Below are 18238 nucleotides of genomic sequence, written 5' to 3'. Positions count from 1 at the left end.
AGCTGAACCCAACTGCGCTTCGCCCGGAAACGGTTCGGTCTGACAGTGGGCCAGGGGAGGTCTCACACCTGCAGTTGCAGGTTTGGATCAAAAAGACAAAAAGTCTGAAAAGTCTGGATCATACAAGACAAGTGTGAAAGGGCCTGGGGGTGGGGGGGTAGTGATTTTCTCTCCTATATCCTGTCATTCATTTTTGTTTTCAGGCAACTGCAAATCATTTATAGATAAGCCTTTAGGCAATACATTCAGTCTTTACACATGCTAGGATTTCAAATGATTAATGTCTAGAAGCATGCCTCGCTGGTGGTCACGATGGGTCTACCTGCGTTTGGAGATATTCTAGGAGGGTAAGAATTTAAGATAAGCCTGAAATTGCTGTTGTGATTATCCGGAGGCAAGAAAGATGATCCTTAAGTGTGTGACAGCCGATAACACAGAGAGTAGAGAGGGCCTTTGTAGGGAGATGGATCAAATCACATTCGTCACCTTACTCCAGCACACTCAAAATTACAAGTTAGGGTTCAAACTTTTTTCAAGGTCGTTCAAAAAAAAAAAAAGTGATTTTGACTGTGACTAGTGTCGTTCACAATGCTGACACAACCTCTTAGAGTTGCCACAGGTCTGGAGTTTTCATCTCTGAAATCTCCAGGTGTGTGTGTGTGTGTGTGTGTGTGTGGATGGCAGACTCCACTAACAGACATGTGGGTCAGGGAAGGTTGTGTTTTGGTTGCTGTTGGCGACTCAGACGTCTGCATTGTGTGTGCTCAGTCATGCAGGGAAGATGAAGCCCTTGCTGGGCAGATGGGGGAACGAGGTCATGTGTGTGTGTGTGTGTGTGTGTGTGTGTGTGTGTGTGTGTGTGTGTGTGTGTGTGTGTGTGTGTTGCACAATTCCACATAAACATGCACAAACACATTGAGTACACGGAACAATGTGCACAAAGAATGTAGTGCGAATATTATTATAGGGAATATGAGGCTGTGGGTTGTAGCATAAAAGAAAAGAGTTTGTGAAGCAAAAACAAAAATGTCACAGCTGTTAATGAAAACAAATATTGTCACATTCTATTTATGCAAATCTACTTCCAATGCCACATTACGTACAGCGCTTTGAGGCTAATAGGACTAGCAGACTATCAGCCAGCTAATGTGTATGAGAACAACATTTGTGGCTGACTTTAGAGGCAACAAGTAAAAATGTATGCAAAGTTATTTATGCAAAATGTCATGTTGAATAATACAACACTCTTTTGCAAACATACCCCCCCAAAAAGGAACATGTCCCTGGAGAGTGCAAGATAGAAAACATCAATTTTAGTTGTTTCTTTTTTTCTTCTCCAAATCAAGTTACTTCACTGGGCGGCACGGTGGTGCAGTGGTCAGCACTGCCGCCTCACAGCAAGACGGTTCCAGTGTGGGTTCTCTCCAGTACTCTGGCTTCCTCCCACAGTCCAAAGACATCAAGAGGGGACGAGGTTAATCCAGAGTCTAAATTGACCGTAGGTGTGACTGTGAGTGTGAATGGTTGTCTGTCTCTATGTGTTGGCCCTGTGATGGACGGGTGAACTCTGACTCTTTCCTGAAGTCAGCTGGGATAGGCTCCAGCCCCCACGACCCTCAACAGGATAAGTGGTAGAAAATGGATGGAAGTTACGTTAAAAAACAGTGTTGCATGCTACTTGTGAGTTGGAGGTCATGTGATCAGACGGCTGCGAAAGTCGACCAACACAAAAGCTCCGGCTGTGCTCTGAGGCAGGCTAATGTAATTTCTCTTTAGGTATCAATTTAGTTGTTCTTGCCTCTTTGCAGGCTAAAAACATGGCATCAGTGACTTTTTGAAAACAACTTGGCACGCTGAGGATATTTGGATCACCTGAGAGGAACAGCATGGAGGCCTTTCATGTTTTTTTTTTTTTTTTTTACACTTTTAAACATTTGAAAATTGGTTTCTGCCCACTTCAGTTGTTTCAAGAATGGCTGCAACACCTTTTCTGAGGAAATCCAGCTGGGTTTGGTGGAATAAAAAACCTGACGTTCCATTGGCATGACGGGCGGTCGATAATAACTGAATTTTCATTTTTGTGTGATTTATCCCTTTAACTCCTCTTTTGAAGGATGGTGACTTGCCAGGATCCCACTGTGGACGATGAAGCTACATGGTGTGCATCATAACCGAACGCCCCTGCTGAGAGCAATCTTGTGTGGATGGGTTTGTTCTGCCTTGGCATGTTACATTGATGCTGTGTGACTTAAAAATGCTGTTTATTTTCATATTTGTTGTTTCATGTGGACCCCAGCCCAGCTAATTTGTGTAAATTTGTGCAGATCTGAGTAAGTAATGAAAAGAGAGGCACATGCTGAAAGATCCGCACACTTTCTCATTCAAATAAAAGACAAACTCACATCCAGCGTCTGATAACTGTTGTAATCCAGGATTAGTCTGATTAAGATCTATCCCTCTGCCTCTGTGTGTTAAACGATTAAAGCCAGACAGGCCTATTTACAGAGAAGAAAAGATGATGAAATCAACAGGCTTGTCCTGGAGTGACAGCTAAAAGAGAAGGCAGACTGTGGAGAAGAGTAAATAATTTGTTCATGCATTAAAGACTTTCATTCTTTGATGCAAAACTGTTGTTTGCTCTTCTTGTAAGAGAGAGAGAAAGGGTGGAGGTGGTGGAGGAGGAATGTCGACAGATGCACAATGAAAATAAAGAAAAGGATGGCAGAGAAGAGGGAAGGGTGCTCTGTTAGACAAGCGATAGAACCTGGATGAATGACAAAGAGTTGAAATGAATAGACTCACAGGATAATCAGGAAGAAGCCTGCACTTGGACATGCAGTCGTGTTCTCTCTTTCTCTCTTTCTTTCTCTCTCTCTCTCTCACTCACACACACGCGTGCACACACACAACCTAAGAGCGGAGGCTTCTGTGGCTCGAATGAGAACAAATACAAAGTGAGAGAGCCCCTAATGAAGATTTTAAATGAGGAAGTTCCTGTGAATGCACGATAACCCTCCCTCCTCCCCCACTGTCTCTCCCCTCTCCCTCCCCTCTCTAATGTCAATACATCATCTGCTCTCCCACTCCTCCTCTCCTCCTCTCTGTGTGTCCTATACTCCATTTAAATCATGCATTATTTTAATTAGGGTTTGCACACTGCAACACTTTAATTTTCTGTTTCTCATTTCCCCCAGAAATCTCTCTTTTATTAGTTATGAAACCATTATTCAGGCAAACTCATAATTACACTTAGGCCCAGGGGGGGAATGTGAATGTGCACACTTGTCAGAGTTTATCTCAACTCGCGATGAAAGTAAACTTAACCAAACACAAGAAAGGGTTAAATCTGAGTCTATGGCTGGTCTGTGTGTGGTCAGTGTTCCAGAATATGGCCGTATTGTCTCCAGAGTGCTCATTGGTAGTGTCAGAAGTTGGAATTCTCGAATATTAAATAATTCATCTTTGTCCTCTTCGCTGGACTACTTGACAAAACTACACAATACAAGCCAGGAAAAAAAAACTGCTACATAAATGCAGCGACCAGCTCGCCAGAGTCACACAAATTTGCTCAAATCTGTCTTTCCTGTCTGCAGGCGGAGGGCACTGCTGCCTGCTCCTGTGGTTCATCCCCTGGGTCTTTGCCTGGCTGTGCCTCTCCTGCTGGCAGATGGGGAGAAGCTTCAGCAGGCTGCAGGGTCCATCTGAGAGGTGGAGGCGAGATTGCTGGGTCTATGGATGAAAGTCTCAGAGCCCAAGCAGAAGTGACAGCCTGCCAGATACAGCCTCAGTAAAATCACTGATTTTCTAAAGGGAGTCTGGACTGGAGGAATGACGAAACATTTTCATCTGCAGGAAAGCCGGATTTCACTCAGAACAGAAAATCTGCAGAATTGTGATGTTTTATTGGACTCTGGACTGGGCATATAAACTGCCATGACATCTGAAAACAACCCCCTGATGACCTCATGTAGACCGGTCCATGCCAGTTCATTGAAAAGAGAAGCGGTCAACGCATAAATGGATGAGATCCTTCAGATCCTCAGCAATAAACCCGTTTCTAGAGCTGACTCGCTACTGGCAATAGGAGATGTTAGAGGTATTTTAGTGTTGATAAGGTTAGATTTCCTAAACTTTATGCGACTGTAATATTCTTCCATGAATAGAAATCACTGTAATGATCCATCATAGTGAGGATATTTTGAGAAAGGGAAGGCAGAAAAGGGATCAGCGTGAGGGTTGAGACTGGGGTTAGAAATTCATGTCCACAAAAAAATACAACCAAGATATAAATGCAAAGATGTGTGTGTGTGTGTGTGTGTGTGTGTGTGTGTGTGTGTGTGTGTGTGTGTGTGTGAGGAAGCGTAAAACAGAAGGTTTATCCTTTTCACAGTTTCATTGTTTAGATAAATCTTGGAGCGACAGGTTATATTATTTACCTGTGGTAATTGGTTTTCCCAAATGGCACTTTTCTTCATTAAACACACACACACACACACACACACACACACACACACACACAAGGTTTGTTTTACAGATGCACTGCAGATCTCATGGGAGAAAAGTAGTGAGAAACCCCACAAACGCTCAAGCTCAACAACAGTGTGATACAAACATCCAGCATGTTCATCTCTTTACTTTGTGCTCAACATTATCTCAACTGAGAAAAAGACAGACGGAAAGTGTGTGTTTTTGTGTGTGTGTGTGTGTGTGTGGGGGGGGGGGGTTAGGCATGTCTATTACTCATAATGAGAGAGAAAAACTGTTAACTCAAAGTATGTGGGGACATAAATTCTTAAATTTGAGGGTGTAGACTTATGAAAGAATGTCTGCATGATATTAATGTAAGTAGGTGTGACTGAAACACAGGTGTGTGTGTGTGTGTGAGAGAGAGAGAGAGAGAGACAGAGAGAGAGAGAGAGAGCGACTGAGGAGCCAGCTGTTCCATCTCTCTCCCTCTGAGGTGAGTTGTCCATCTCTCCTTCTATCTCTCCATAATCTGTCCGTCCAACCTTTCATCCCCTCTGTCATTGCCCACGATACCGTGTGTCTCAGCAAGCAGGTTACAGAAACCTGGATTCACTTTGGGAGAATGAGGTCTCGTTTTCACAGGAGTGGACAACATTAAATTGCTGTTTTGTTTAGTTGGAAAAGGATTTCATTACCAGCCTGAACTGCAACATAGAACATCAGTTTATCTCCGTGCAGTTTCATGCTCACTTGTACAAACAGGGGGAGACTAACAGACACTCCACTGTTGGAATGTAGGAGTAAATCAGCCTTCCAACATTTCTATATTTGCTCCAGGAAGGAAATATGGTGCCAAATACCACATCATCAGCATGTCTTCCTCTTTAATTATTGACAACACTTGAACCATACATTTTCACATCCTTTAAAACATGTCCCATTTCTACATTAAAATAAAAAATTGAGTCCGTTTTTAGTCTGTAGTTTACGGTGTGTATTAATATCCCCTTCACACCAAGAGAAATCAAGGTCAAGGTAACGTTTGTCTCTCAGTCGTACACTGACATTTGAAAAGTCACATTTTTACAATCGACTTTTTAGATCTCAGTTGTTTTAACCTCATAAACTTTGAGATGAATATTTTTAGTCATGAAATGGACATCTTAACTTGTCAGAGAAACGAACCCAGCTCCTGCTAAACGTTCGCACACTTTTGTGTCTGCCAACACTTCTTTATATTGAATATGAAGCTGTGGTCTTTTTTCATTTGAAGCTATTTTAAAGGCTGAGTCTGTTTAACTTGGGGAGAGGGAGAACTGCACACTGTGCGAGTCTCCTGAGCGATGACGACAGAGGGAATCCTAACTGAGAGAAGGTCACTCAGGTGGTTAGATTTTTCCCAGCAGCCGTTGTGATGCGGGGTAAACATAGGTGTAATTAATTACAGTAATTAGGGGCCTGTTCAGTTTATATTGAAATTGCTTTCCCCTTGTGTTGATTGTTGTGTCACTCCCAGGCCGGTGTGTTTTCACCTGTGTCTAATCAGTTAATCAGTCTTTTAACCAGCCTGTCCATTGTTGCGCCGTCGTTACACCTTTACTGAAGTGGGAGCAGAACCTAAGTGGTACTAAATTGACAACCATGTATAAAGGGTGCAGAAATCATTGAACATCCAGTTTGCCTTTTTAATTAAATGTCATTTCCACAAGCTCGATATACCTCGACTTTTTCCCTCTACAGCCTAAAATACGTAAAATACCGCACTCATGAAGTCAGAAGTTTTATGCTTCCGTGGTGTTCATTCATAGCGTAGCTAAAGGCTTCTTACTTCTTATTGCATTTACACTTCAAATAGCAACTTGTGACTGAGCGTATTTTTATCAGAATCTGTACATTCAGAATCCCATTAGCTGACTCTAATTCCAGGTTGGACAAAAACAAAAAAAAAAGTTATCTCTGCAGCACAGTAAAGCCTAATACAGTATTGTTACATACAGTTATACTTGTGACACCCTGAAACTCTTCATAGGTATTTAAAGTTAAGTTACTTCAGAAATGGAACTATTGCTCAGGAGAAATTTGTAGATTTTGGTTTCATTTAATCAACCAAGAAAGTCAGGGTGGGAGGTGGGGGGGATAAAACCCTGTTTCAGCAGAAGTGGGGTCGTTACATCACCCACGTCTCAGCGGCTGCGATGGCCGTGCATACCCGACACGTGACAGAGCTGACTGAGGAAGCACAGGTGCTTTGGCATTCAGCCACCGAGTCAAACAAATTTTCTGTGTCAGTTTTTGTGCGTTACAGTCAAAAGGAGAAAAAAATGTTTACAGAATCAGATCATAACCGACAATTAACAGAGGCAGATATCCCCTTAGATTATAAAGCCGCTTTTAATTTCAAAGTTGTGACATATTTTTGATGTGACAGTGTGAAAATGTCATGTGTTTTTAGATGTTAAAATGTCAAATTATAATTTCCTGCAGTGAGACCAAAGAGTGGTAAACAATACTGGTGGGTGGAGGAATTAAAGCTTTTCATCTTAGTTTTATTAATGCCACAATTAAGCCAACGTGTCCTAGCTCACCTTCTGTTTACAATGTTCAACACTCACAGATGAACACAGTGAAAATTAGGTTCTGTTTGAACACACAGATGTTTCTGAGAGATTCGGGATAATTAGACTTCTGCTGAGGATATATGCTGGAAATCAGCTGAGGCCGGCGGAACTGCGTATAAATATCAGTTAAGATGTTCTGGCTGACAGTTGCAATGACAGTCGAGGACATGTCAATCAAGCATCTTTAGAACGCATCCAAGTTGTCCTGCACCATCTGTTTAAATGACATTCCTTCATCTCTATTGAACAACTGCAAAAATAAAGAGTCATTAATGAAAAAAGGTACTCAGAAATGTATCGTCATCTCAAACACATTTGCAGGTAAACCTAATGGGCTTCTCCACAGCTACAACCCGGCGCAGAGATTTGTAAAATTCATCCTTGTTCTTCAAACATTGTTTCGTCACCCACTTGAATTCAGTGTCATTGATGTGTTCATGTCCATAAATGAATAAGATTGTCGTTAGGCCTAAATCATCTGAATACGGATTACATGCACGCACGCGCGCTCCCTTTTTGGGTCTCTTAGGATATTTTTCCTCACTTCGGCTGCGTGGCTGTGGCCGCACTACCGAGACCGTCAGTGAGATGTCACTCAAGCGTGTTCTGTGCTCCCCAGTCAGTCAAAGTGTTGACAGGGATTCCTGCAGGTATTCAGCAAACTTTTTAAGTGCATGTGGAAATAAAGCCATCCGTGAGATATTCTGAAAAAAACAAAAATTCATTTCATTCAAATTTCATTTCAACACATACGACTCAATTCTACAAATTTTGGCAGGTTTGAGGTGGTGACAGAAGGAGGCTTCAAATGAAGAGGTGAGCAGGAGATGAGGAGCTGAATAATTCATTATTAAACAAACACTCAGGACACTGGTTAATGGGCTGGAGTACAAACCCACAGGGAGCACAACAGAGAATGTGTCAAAAACCAGACAGCAAACTCAACTTATTCAGACTGAACTAATCAGTAACTAAACACAACAAGAAACAGGTGAGAGACAACGAGTGCAGGGAGGGAGCTGAGTGGATAAAGAACACAGGGAACAGAGCTGCAGCTGAGGAGGACTGATGATCATCCCACAGAAAAGGTAGGAAACCGGCAGAGACAGGAAGTAAAAACAAACAAACCAGACAGTACTGAATGAAACAGGGTGGCTGACTACGATAGGGAAACTAAAGAAAACAAGAGAGGGGAATCTACAAAAATCGATGATACAAAGCAGACTGAAGAGTCCAAAATGAAAGGTTCACGATTAAACAAAATGAGAATACTCCAAATCAACAGCCCAAATGGAACTGTAGGGCTAATTACATTCACACACTCTAGTCGAACAGGATCGCTTCTCACTTTAGGGTGCACTAAACTTCACTCACCAATAATCGTATTGTAACACTTACTTCGACTTCTCGTAGCCTTGGAAGTCACATTGGAACTGAATATAATGAGTCTGCACCCTCCAAAGCTGCAGTCACTACACAAAGTGATTACAGGAAGCTTGATGAGGACATGCAGGGCTGCTGGTGATGTTTTACTTTCGCTGGTCAGCTAATTGCTAAAATCCTCTACTCCCCCTGTGGTGTTTTTTTCTTTTTTTTTTTCTTCAACATGGATACAGAGAAAGAAGGAGGCAAATATTACTCTCCCAGACAACTCTCCAGCTCCTTAATTTAACTCTGCTGCTGGACACACAGTTTATTCTAAAGACGCATGTGTTGCATTGACTTCTGCTTGGATTTTTTTTTTTTTTTCTTTTTGCGTTGGCTTCAGCCACTCTGTTCTCTCAAGCTCTCCATCCCCTCAAAGGTCAGCACTGTCGAGATGGATTGCTATTAGTCAACAACATAAATCTGTGGGTTTAAGTTCACCAAACCAGAACAAGAAATGAAAAACCTCCATGGATTTATTTCACCCCCTCAAGAGAACCCAGTGATCTCAACAATACACTCTTCTTTGCTAAATGTTACTGCTTGTGTGACTCAGGCTTTAAGGGTGTAAAACCAGGGCTCTCTGAGTACATCATGATATTTGATACTGCTGTGTTTGGCATGTCTCAGAGTGATATAAAGGACGCTGGCTTGTGTAGATTCTTATAAGCCTCTTTTCTGATGGTGAAAACTGCACACAGCGGTTGAGTAAGTTAGTTTGGATCTTTAGTTTGTGGGCAAACAGAATCCCTGTTTCCACAACGCCGAGCCGATTAAAAAAAGGCCGACTCACCTGAGGACCGGCCCTGCGGCCAAGTCTGGAACCCCCCCTCTCTAAAACCACATTGAAAAGTTAGAAAATATATCTGGCAGATCAGATCGGTAAGTAAGTGGCGTCTCTCAACGAAACCAGCATAAATGTTGGTGGAACTAACCCAGCGGTCCAGGTATCGCAGGAATAGACTCGCTAACAGCAATTAAACAAAAACAGGAGAATTCACTGGTTGAGTTTCTCAGATGTTTTCGCTGTTCTTGGTATGTGATGGCATCACAAGATTTGTTAGTCTGACTGGCTTGTCAGGCAAAGCAAGCATTCTGCCCCTCATCGTGGTCCGAGATAAGAAGGGATCCAGACGCAACCGCAAAGATCAACATTTGAGATCTCAAGATATGGATGGTCTCACCAGGCTTGGCCCACTCAGCGGCGGCGGCGGCAAAAAACTGGGAGACAACGGCTCGTCGTTTGCTGCCAAGCTGATTGGTTAGACAGGAGTTGCGGTGCAGTGGTAGCAGCTGCGTTGTCACCTCTGCCCTCTCTTTCTTGTGATATCAGAGGTTAAAAAAAATAAAAACATGAGGATACTAAATATAAATTTGTTGGTCAAATTTGAGAAACATGTTGCATCATTTGTTACTAGGAAAAGTAATATAAGGTGTTTTCTTATGTTGCCCATCATTTGGTCTTAGTACGGTGCTGAACAGCTGATATCAAGGTCAATAAACATCCATCATTTTCTGTACCGCGTATCTGTTAAGGGTTGTGTGGGGTCGGGGCTGGAGCCTTTCCCAGCTGACAGTGGGCGAGAGGCGGGGTTCACCCTGGACGGGTCACCAATCTGTCACAGACTCTTACATAAAGTCAATGAAAAAAACTATTTATCATCAATAGCGTCTCACCGATGTGTTTATGTCCATAACTGAATTGGTGTGTGGTGTAGTTAGCACTAAATCATCTGCATTTGGATTTTGCTCACACTCACACCCCCCCCCCACACACACACACACACACACACACACACACACACAGGTTTGCGTTGCTATCCTTATCAGGACATTCCACTGACTTCCATTCATGTGAATATCCTCACCCACGCCCCAATCGTAATCCTAACCCTAACCAATTGATGCCTAACCTCAACCTCAAGCTAACTGCAATTTACACCTTCACTGTAGCTTTGACCAGGTGTTCATAAATTAAGTTCTGCGGCATTAGGACCGGTCTTTGGTCCTCATGAGGACTAGGGGTCCTGATAAGGTTAGTGTTTTTATCAGAAAAGGTCTCCAATAGATAATAAAAACCAAGAAAACACACACACACACAGATGAAAATAAAAAATTGTCAACAATAACCTCTCACCAACTGTTGTACATTAAAATGGCTCTGTCAAGACCTCTGTGTGTTTTCCCTGCAGCTCCTTCTCTGTACTGTACAGCAAAGTCTTCACATCCAAGTAACACAATGGAAACAATGAATGTAGGTTCATTTTGACAGGTGGCCTTGACTCGGTCCCTTCAAGATCTCTCAGAGGAAATCAGCAGAACACATTTGCCCTTCGCTTGCTCCTTACCGAACACCTCAGATAAACACAGACACAAACCATTTTCCATCTCTTATTAGGTGTAGAAGTCAAAGCAAATAGAGGCAGAGTGGAGGACACCAAGGGAAACAGCTGGAGATTAGCTGTGAGATGTCAAAAACACTCTCCAATCAGAGGTGGTGAGGTTTGCTGCTAAAAGGTTTGTTTGTACTGCAAAAAAAAAACAACTATATATATCTATATCTATATATATATATCTATAAATATAGATAGATATATTCCACCTATCATGCTGGTCGGTAACAACAACAATGAATGTATCTCTCAGGATATATTTGACTAGTCCTCTCTCTCTCTCTCTCTCCCCGGCTGGTCGAGGCAGGCGGCCGCCCAGATCGCGCTCGCTTTATGTGTCTGTTGTTAAAAGACCGTTTCTTTTTTTCTCAGCACCATTGCAGAGGCGTTTGACCATGAGGAACTGTCAGGTCTCTTGGAACTACATCAATTAAAAGATCATTTTCGCAACGATTTGGAACTATGTAACTGATGAAGCTGCTCCTAAATCACTGAATGTATTTTCTCCTCCTTTTAATCCTCTTATGGATGTATTGATGCATGGATGGATGGATCAAACAAGCCCAGCTTGTGTCTACAAGGTCCTGGAAGAAGTTCTTATCAGTCAGATGGATTGGAAGCACCTGTGTTGAGTGCATCATGGGTGTGTAGCAGCTTTATCTCCTACACTCTTAACTTTTACTCATTTCCTTCCCTGTATCTCTTTCTGCTGTTGACCATCAAAGGCAGAAGCCAAAACACAGTTTGTCTTCTTTACAAAGACCTTTATTTCACAGCCTGTTAATCAGTCCTCCCCATCCTGTATTTTCTTGTTCAAGATCCACAGCGGTGAACAAAGCCACATCAGCAAAGTGACTCTTTGAAAAAATAGGTCCCTAAAAACACTTGACACCACTTTCTCCCCAGTGAATCGCATCTACTCTGCTGTTGTCCTTTCATTTACTTTTTTTCAACCGTTCGCGTAACTTTTCCAAGCACCTAATGTATTATTCTGCAACTGTAGAGACAAAAAAAAAATGCATGGAAACAGTACAAGGGTCTGACCTGCTGATTTTTACCATGCTTATTATTTTAAGCTTGCTCTACAGTTCCATCCAGTGTAATTCACCCCTGAATAAGAGTGCCAGCCGAGTGTAAAAGAGCTGTAAGTATAAAATTGAAAATGTCCAGCAGACTCAGAAAAGCTGGTGGGTGGTGAGGTGACGACATACAGTGTTCGCGTATATTAATGCGAACATTAGTCAGTCAAAGCTCCGCTCCACATTGAGAGACTGATGATCCCACACCAGCTGACACCCTGAAAAGGGATTCAAGGTTTGGTTTGGATGATTAATTGGGGGAACAACAAAGACAAGTTACGATTGCAGCAGCAGCCGCAGGAGCAGCAGGCATGAATGAAGGTTCGCAGCAGCTGTTGGTGTTAAAACATATTTGAACAAGCGTACAAGAGACACGGTGGTGCAGTGGTCAGCACTTTCACCTCACAGCAAGAAGGTTCCGGGTTCAAGCCCCGGCTCCAGCACAGGATCTTTCTGTGAGGAGTCTCCATGTTCTCCCTGTTCCTGTGTGGGTTCTCTCTGGTACTCCAGCTTCCTCCCACAGTCCAAAGACATCAAGAGGGGACGAGGCTGATTGATACTCTAAATTGACCGTAGGTATGAATGTGAGTGTGAATGGTTGTCTGTCTCTATGTGTTGGCCCTGTGGTGGACTGGTGACCCATCCAGGGTGAACCCCGCCTCTTGCCCAAAGGCTGCTGGTATACGCTCCACTCCCCCATGACCCTTAACAGGATAAGAGGTAGAAAGTGGAAGGATGGATGGAGTACAAGACAGGACAGTGTCAAGTCAATTTCCTGGGAAATGGATGAAAACACAAAGACAAATCAATCACAAATTTACTCATCGAGACACCACTGTTTGATTGACATATTCATATATGAGAGCAGCGGCAGTGTGTTAATACACAGGGTGGTACGAGTCCCATGAGAGGCAGGACACTAATAATGCATAACAACTGATGAAAGTGTTTAAAAAACAAGACAGGTTTAAAGAAGAAGCACTCAGACTGACAGAAATGTGAGTCGAGTGTTTGGTAAACCCTTCAACCATCAGAGAGGAGGTCCAATCAGCTGATTCAGCTTCAGCTCTGCAATGCAGACAAAATGCCAAGTTTTTTTTTTAATGTTTTTTACATAACATTGCGACTCATGGTCAAGAGGCAAATGTATTCGAGTTCAAGCCAGGCGATGCGACGAGCTCGAATACGTCAGTTCTCTTCATTTGCATAGTTTTGCAAATGACAGTGCAGAGAAGGAGCATATCAAAAGTTGCTTGTCACCTTGTAGACAGGCCTGAAAAAGCACTGTACAAATCAACGCCATGATGTAATCATCCCAGAATTATTGTGATCAGTTTATTGCAATTATATCAAGGCAACATTTCACTCATCCGAGCACGAGCAGCGCGCGTCTCTTGATGATGTTTGGGACATTTCAGGTGCTGGGAAGCAACAGATTTATTGTGGTTGAAAAGAACGAATATTCACGGGTTGATCACTTTTGTGTTTTCACATAACTCGCATGAGGAACATGAATAACATACAAATGACATCACAAGGAGATGAGCAGTAAAAGTTCACTTGGTTTGTGTTGGACGGCAACTCACTGCCATTGCCGGTGCGACGTTAATGGCTCAGGAGTGAAGATTCAGCCGAGAGACGCCTCTCAGACTTGTTTATTGATACTCAGAACCTTTAGCGATAGCAGCTCTTCTTTTTTTTTGGGGGGGGGGGGGGGGTGTCAAAAATGTGTAAAACAGTGAGTTAATCTGTCCCCTTCCTGAAAATACTGGTCATCAAGTGAAATATGTGAATATTGGATATATGGACAAATTTGCTGTATCACCAAAATATGGATGACTCAAATATTTTCGCTCTTGTGAGGAAGCGATCGTAGTTAAAGGAGTACAATGTTGACTTTTGGTAGAAAACAGGAAATTAACGCTGGTTTTCCATGGAAAGGTCACTGCCTCTACTGAAACAACCCCTCCAAGGTGAGATCTTATACCTTCATAATCTCTCAGAACAGATTCTCTATATGATTGCTATTCATAGCCGATGGATTCTGACATCGGTGCCTTCATAAATCCTCAGGCTTCTCCTGCTTCCGTTCTTGACAGAGTTATGTCATCGACTGCAGCAGGAGGTCCTTGTCAAGCCAACAGTATCATCTTTTTTAATCGATTCCATTTATCAAGGATATTCCTTCATTATCTATGCTGTGTATAAGGGTTGTAGGGGCTGAAGCTAATCCCAGCTATCATCTGGCAAGAGCCGGGGACCTTGGACACATCCCCAGGCCATCATGGGCCTGAAATATAGATTCACACCCACATTCACCGATAACTTATTCTCAGATTAACCTCACCTCTGTTGGAGGAAGCCTGAGCACACAGAGAACACGCAAACGAGTTCAACACGGAGGAGACCCGAGCCAGACGGTGGGTTTGAGCCCCCTTCTTGCTGTGAGGCGGCAGCTAACCCCTGCGCCACTCTAAATAGCAGACTACAACTGAAATGATGGTTGAAATCCGTCACAAAGCAGGAACTCAAACTCTTATGGCTCTGTAACAAACATTTCTGGTCATGATGTTGCCGCTAATCATCATTAAACCTGCAGGTGTTTCTTCAATTTTAGATTAGTTTTTAGCTCCTAATTTCCAAACCTCAGAATTTCACTGGATTAGCGACACGCCGGTAATTTTCCATGAAGTGATGACGGCCAGATATTAAGCAAAGACGAAGCAAACTTGATCAGACACATGGCAGGTTGCTTCCACCACAAGATCATCGTAGTTTTTGAGATAATCAAGGGAGAGACGGACATGCATACAGAGATTAACTCATCCCTCACACACCCGCACTGATCTTTGGCGCCCCCTTGAGGGAGGTTTGGACCCCAGGTTGGGCACTACCTCCTTCAGCCAAAGTGATTATTGTCCCCCTCCACTCTTTAATATGCTGACTTTGGTGTTTCCTGTGCGGGAAACGCCTACATCATATATCAATGCTGTACATAATCTACATCAACATAATACCCCTCTCCCTCTCACTGTTGAGTGAGAAATGAGACCCGAATTGTAATAAACTGAATTTATGCTCCGACATTGCAAAAGAAGTCAAATCAAACATAAAGACAAGCTGCAACTTGACTGCCACTCAGCCCGCCGGGTCTCATCTTCCCAGCACCAAGCCGTGAAAGCAGCTCTGCCATTAGAGAAGAAGATATGCATGTTGTGCTGACTGGAGTGTAGGCCTGTCAATCACTGCTGACTTTGGCATTTCAGTCAGGTACAAAAGGTGTGTTTGGTGCCAAAGTACCTCAAGTCAGACAGCATCCAGACAGTGTGCCTGAATAACAATATTTCATCAGAGTGAAGCGGGAATAACAGAGCGGAGGATGAGGGGGGGGTAAATATAGTTCAGGATGGAGCTGCTGCAGGAGTGCAGTTGTGACTTTTAACAGAAAGGCAACGTATGTATGTCTTCAAGGTTCTCCTCCGCCATCTGTTCTCCAAACCGCGCTGACTCTTGCCTTCTTCTCCACTCTGACACGCGTTCTCTCACCACTCAACATGCCCTTCCAGTTTCATTAGCATATAAATAACTCATACAAAACACACTCGAAAGCACCGGTGCCATCGCACAGATGCCTTTTCCAGCAATGTTAAGAGGGGAATTTGGAATATTAGTGTGTATACATTGATGTCCATTGGTGTGTGTGTGTGTGTGTGTGTGTGCTGTTCCAAGCCTGGGGGGAGGTTTTTTTTTGTTGTTTTTTTTTTTAAGGCTAATTATTTAGGAAGAGTGTGTTACTATTAAGATGAATTTTAATATTGAGCTTATATTTCTGTCTCATTTTCTGGGACCCACTGTTAAATATGAGCAGAAACACACAGCAGCGATTCAACAGGCACGCGTGTGTGTGTGTGTGTGTGTGTGTGTGGGGGGGGGGAGGGGGGGGTGGGTGCATAAACTTCATGATTGAGTCAAAAAAGAACATGATGTTCCATGCGTGACTGACACAGCCTGGTCATGATTTATTACTAATACTTTGAGAGTTGACCCTGCCTTTCATCAAACACCCCACACTCGCTCCGCGTTTAATTGAAGGATAAAAAAGGGACAGTTTTTGGGGGGGGGTTTTGTTTTCAAATGCGATCCAACAGCACCCTCTGTCCTTACAAAGTTAGAACTGCAATATTTTTTAATTAGCTTGATCCATGTTTTCACAAACTGTTGGTCCCTGAATTCAAAACTACAAAGGCAAAGAAGGTCTGTTTTATTATTATCAGGGCCCAATATTCCAGATTGTAAACTTTTATCCCGCCGGAACCTCAAACAGGATGAACAGGAGAGAAGAGAAGTACCTTTAACAGAGGGATTTCAGGGATGTGCAATAAAACAGACATTGCACGTAATATAAATTAATTAAGTGCAATTAGTTCCAGGTAAAATGCAGTTGTTTTTGGAGCAAAGACTGATCAGAAAAGAGCTCCATCGGCCACAGAACCTCCACAACCACAGAGACCTTGAGGGCAGGCACATTTAGATACGGGGGGCGAGGAACGGTGTCGTTAGAAGCCAGAGGTTATCTGGTTATGCTTAAAACTGGAAGAAAAAAAAAAAAGATCAGTGAATAATTTAATATTCTCTTGAATAATGCATCACTAGCGAAGGTTTGTCATGATGAAACACGTAAGGAAAAAAATCTAAAATAAAAAAAAAATAAAAGCTGAGGTGAGTTGGTCTCAGAGGTTTTTCTGTGTAAACAAAGAAATAGGTTCCATTGAGCCCGACACATTTTTGCGGATGATATTTTTTGATGGATCAATTAATAAAATAAATAAATTAAATGACGCTTGAATTTCATTGAGCTGCTTGAGTTTCAGGGTCTTTATATGGATTAAATGAATGAGCCTTTGTCAACATCCCTCATCACAGCCCTTCCTCCAGTGACACATCACCATAAAAATTTGATAAAATGCTCACTCCAGTCTTTTTAATGGCCTTTTTGTTCGTTCAAATGTCTTTAAAAAAAATGAAGGAAAACTCATCTCTGTCAAACTAAAATTGACCGAAACTTCCATTTTCTGAGGAAGGAAATGTCATTGCCTGCATCGCTCTCTTCAAAGCTGCCATCTCTAATTAAAACAACCTCGATAATCTACACCTTACTTTTGGAGGCGAACCAGGATCCAGAAACAGATCCTGGATCCTGAAGACGGTTCCAGGCCACTGGCAGAACACAACTGTTGCTGGTATTTTTCTTCTTCTCTTGGCGGAGAAACGGCGTGTTTGTTTTCTCTGGATTTTATGCCAAATCCTCCAGGAGATACAAAGTGTCGGACAAACCGAGAGACCCTCACCAACATCTGTGCAGTTTTGACTCTCATGTTACAAACAATAATGGATTCAATCGATACGATTATTGCAATAAAGAAAACTGAGCGTGTTTAACATTTAGATTAGGGACGATCTCCGATTATGAATGATAAAAGTGAGAGTGCAACTTCGGCTGGAAATACTGAAATAACTATCAAAAAAAAAAAAAAAAGGTCACCCCTTTCCTCTGGTCTCCGAAGAGGTAAATTTCACATTAGTTAGCATTGCTCAGCATCAGTCTCGTCCAAATGGATTTTCTCTGGCGGATCCAGTTCCACTGGCACTTCCACTCCTCCTCACAGCCATCCACCTCCATGTCTGCTGCTTCATCCAGCTGGCTGGCGTCTGCTGGGTCCACTTCCTTTGGCTCACTGTCACCATCTTAGCAGCAGCGGACAGTTGGTGGGCAGAGAGAAATCTACTGAAGTACTCAAGGTCTGCAGACCTCACTGCTGTGAGCAAGGCAGCCCATTCTCGTAGTGAAACTGGCCATGAAACAGCCTGGAGCCTGTGGCTGATTAGTCTGAGTCAAGCTCCCGTTTCTCTGGCACAGAGGTTGTCAAGCGGAGGGCCGTCTGTTGCCTTGGCTGAGTGAGAGGCTTGAGGGACATGAACTGCTTTGTAAAGACATGGACGCTGCACTTTGGCTGCTTGACAGAGAGTGTGGTGACACAGTGACAATGAAAAGAAACACTGGTTCACCATTAAACTACACTGTGGCCCCGGCATTTACAAAACACAGAACTATTTGTGTAATAACTTACATTTTTTTCAGTTTTAATTTTCTATGGATAAACTACTCTAAAGTTTTATGATAGTATACTTAATTAGGACCAATAATGACTGTTGTAAACTCTGCCTTCTGCTTTGTTGACCGATTAACAAGTTCCCT

This window comes from Aulostomus chinensis, chromosome 8 (assembly GCF_037954235.1).
Source record: "Aulostomus chinensis isolate RoL2024-O1b breed Wild chromosome 8, RoL_Achi_v1.0, whole genome shotgun sequence".
NCBI classification, from domain to species: domain Eukaryota; kingdom Metazoa; phylum Chordata; class Actinopteri; order Syngnathiformes; family Aulostomidae; genus Aulostomus; species Aulostomus chinensis.
The sequence above is the reverse complement of the archived record's forward strand: the minus strand, read 5'-3'. Positions refer to the sequence as shown.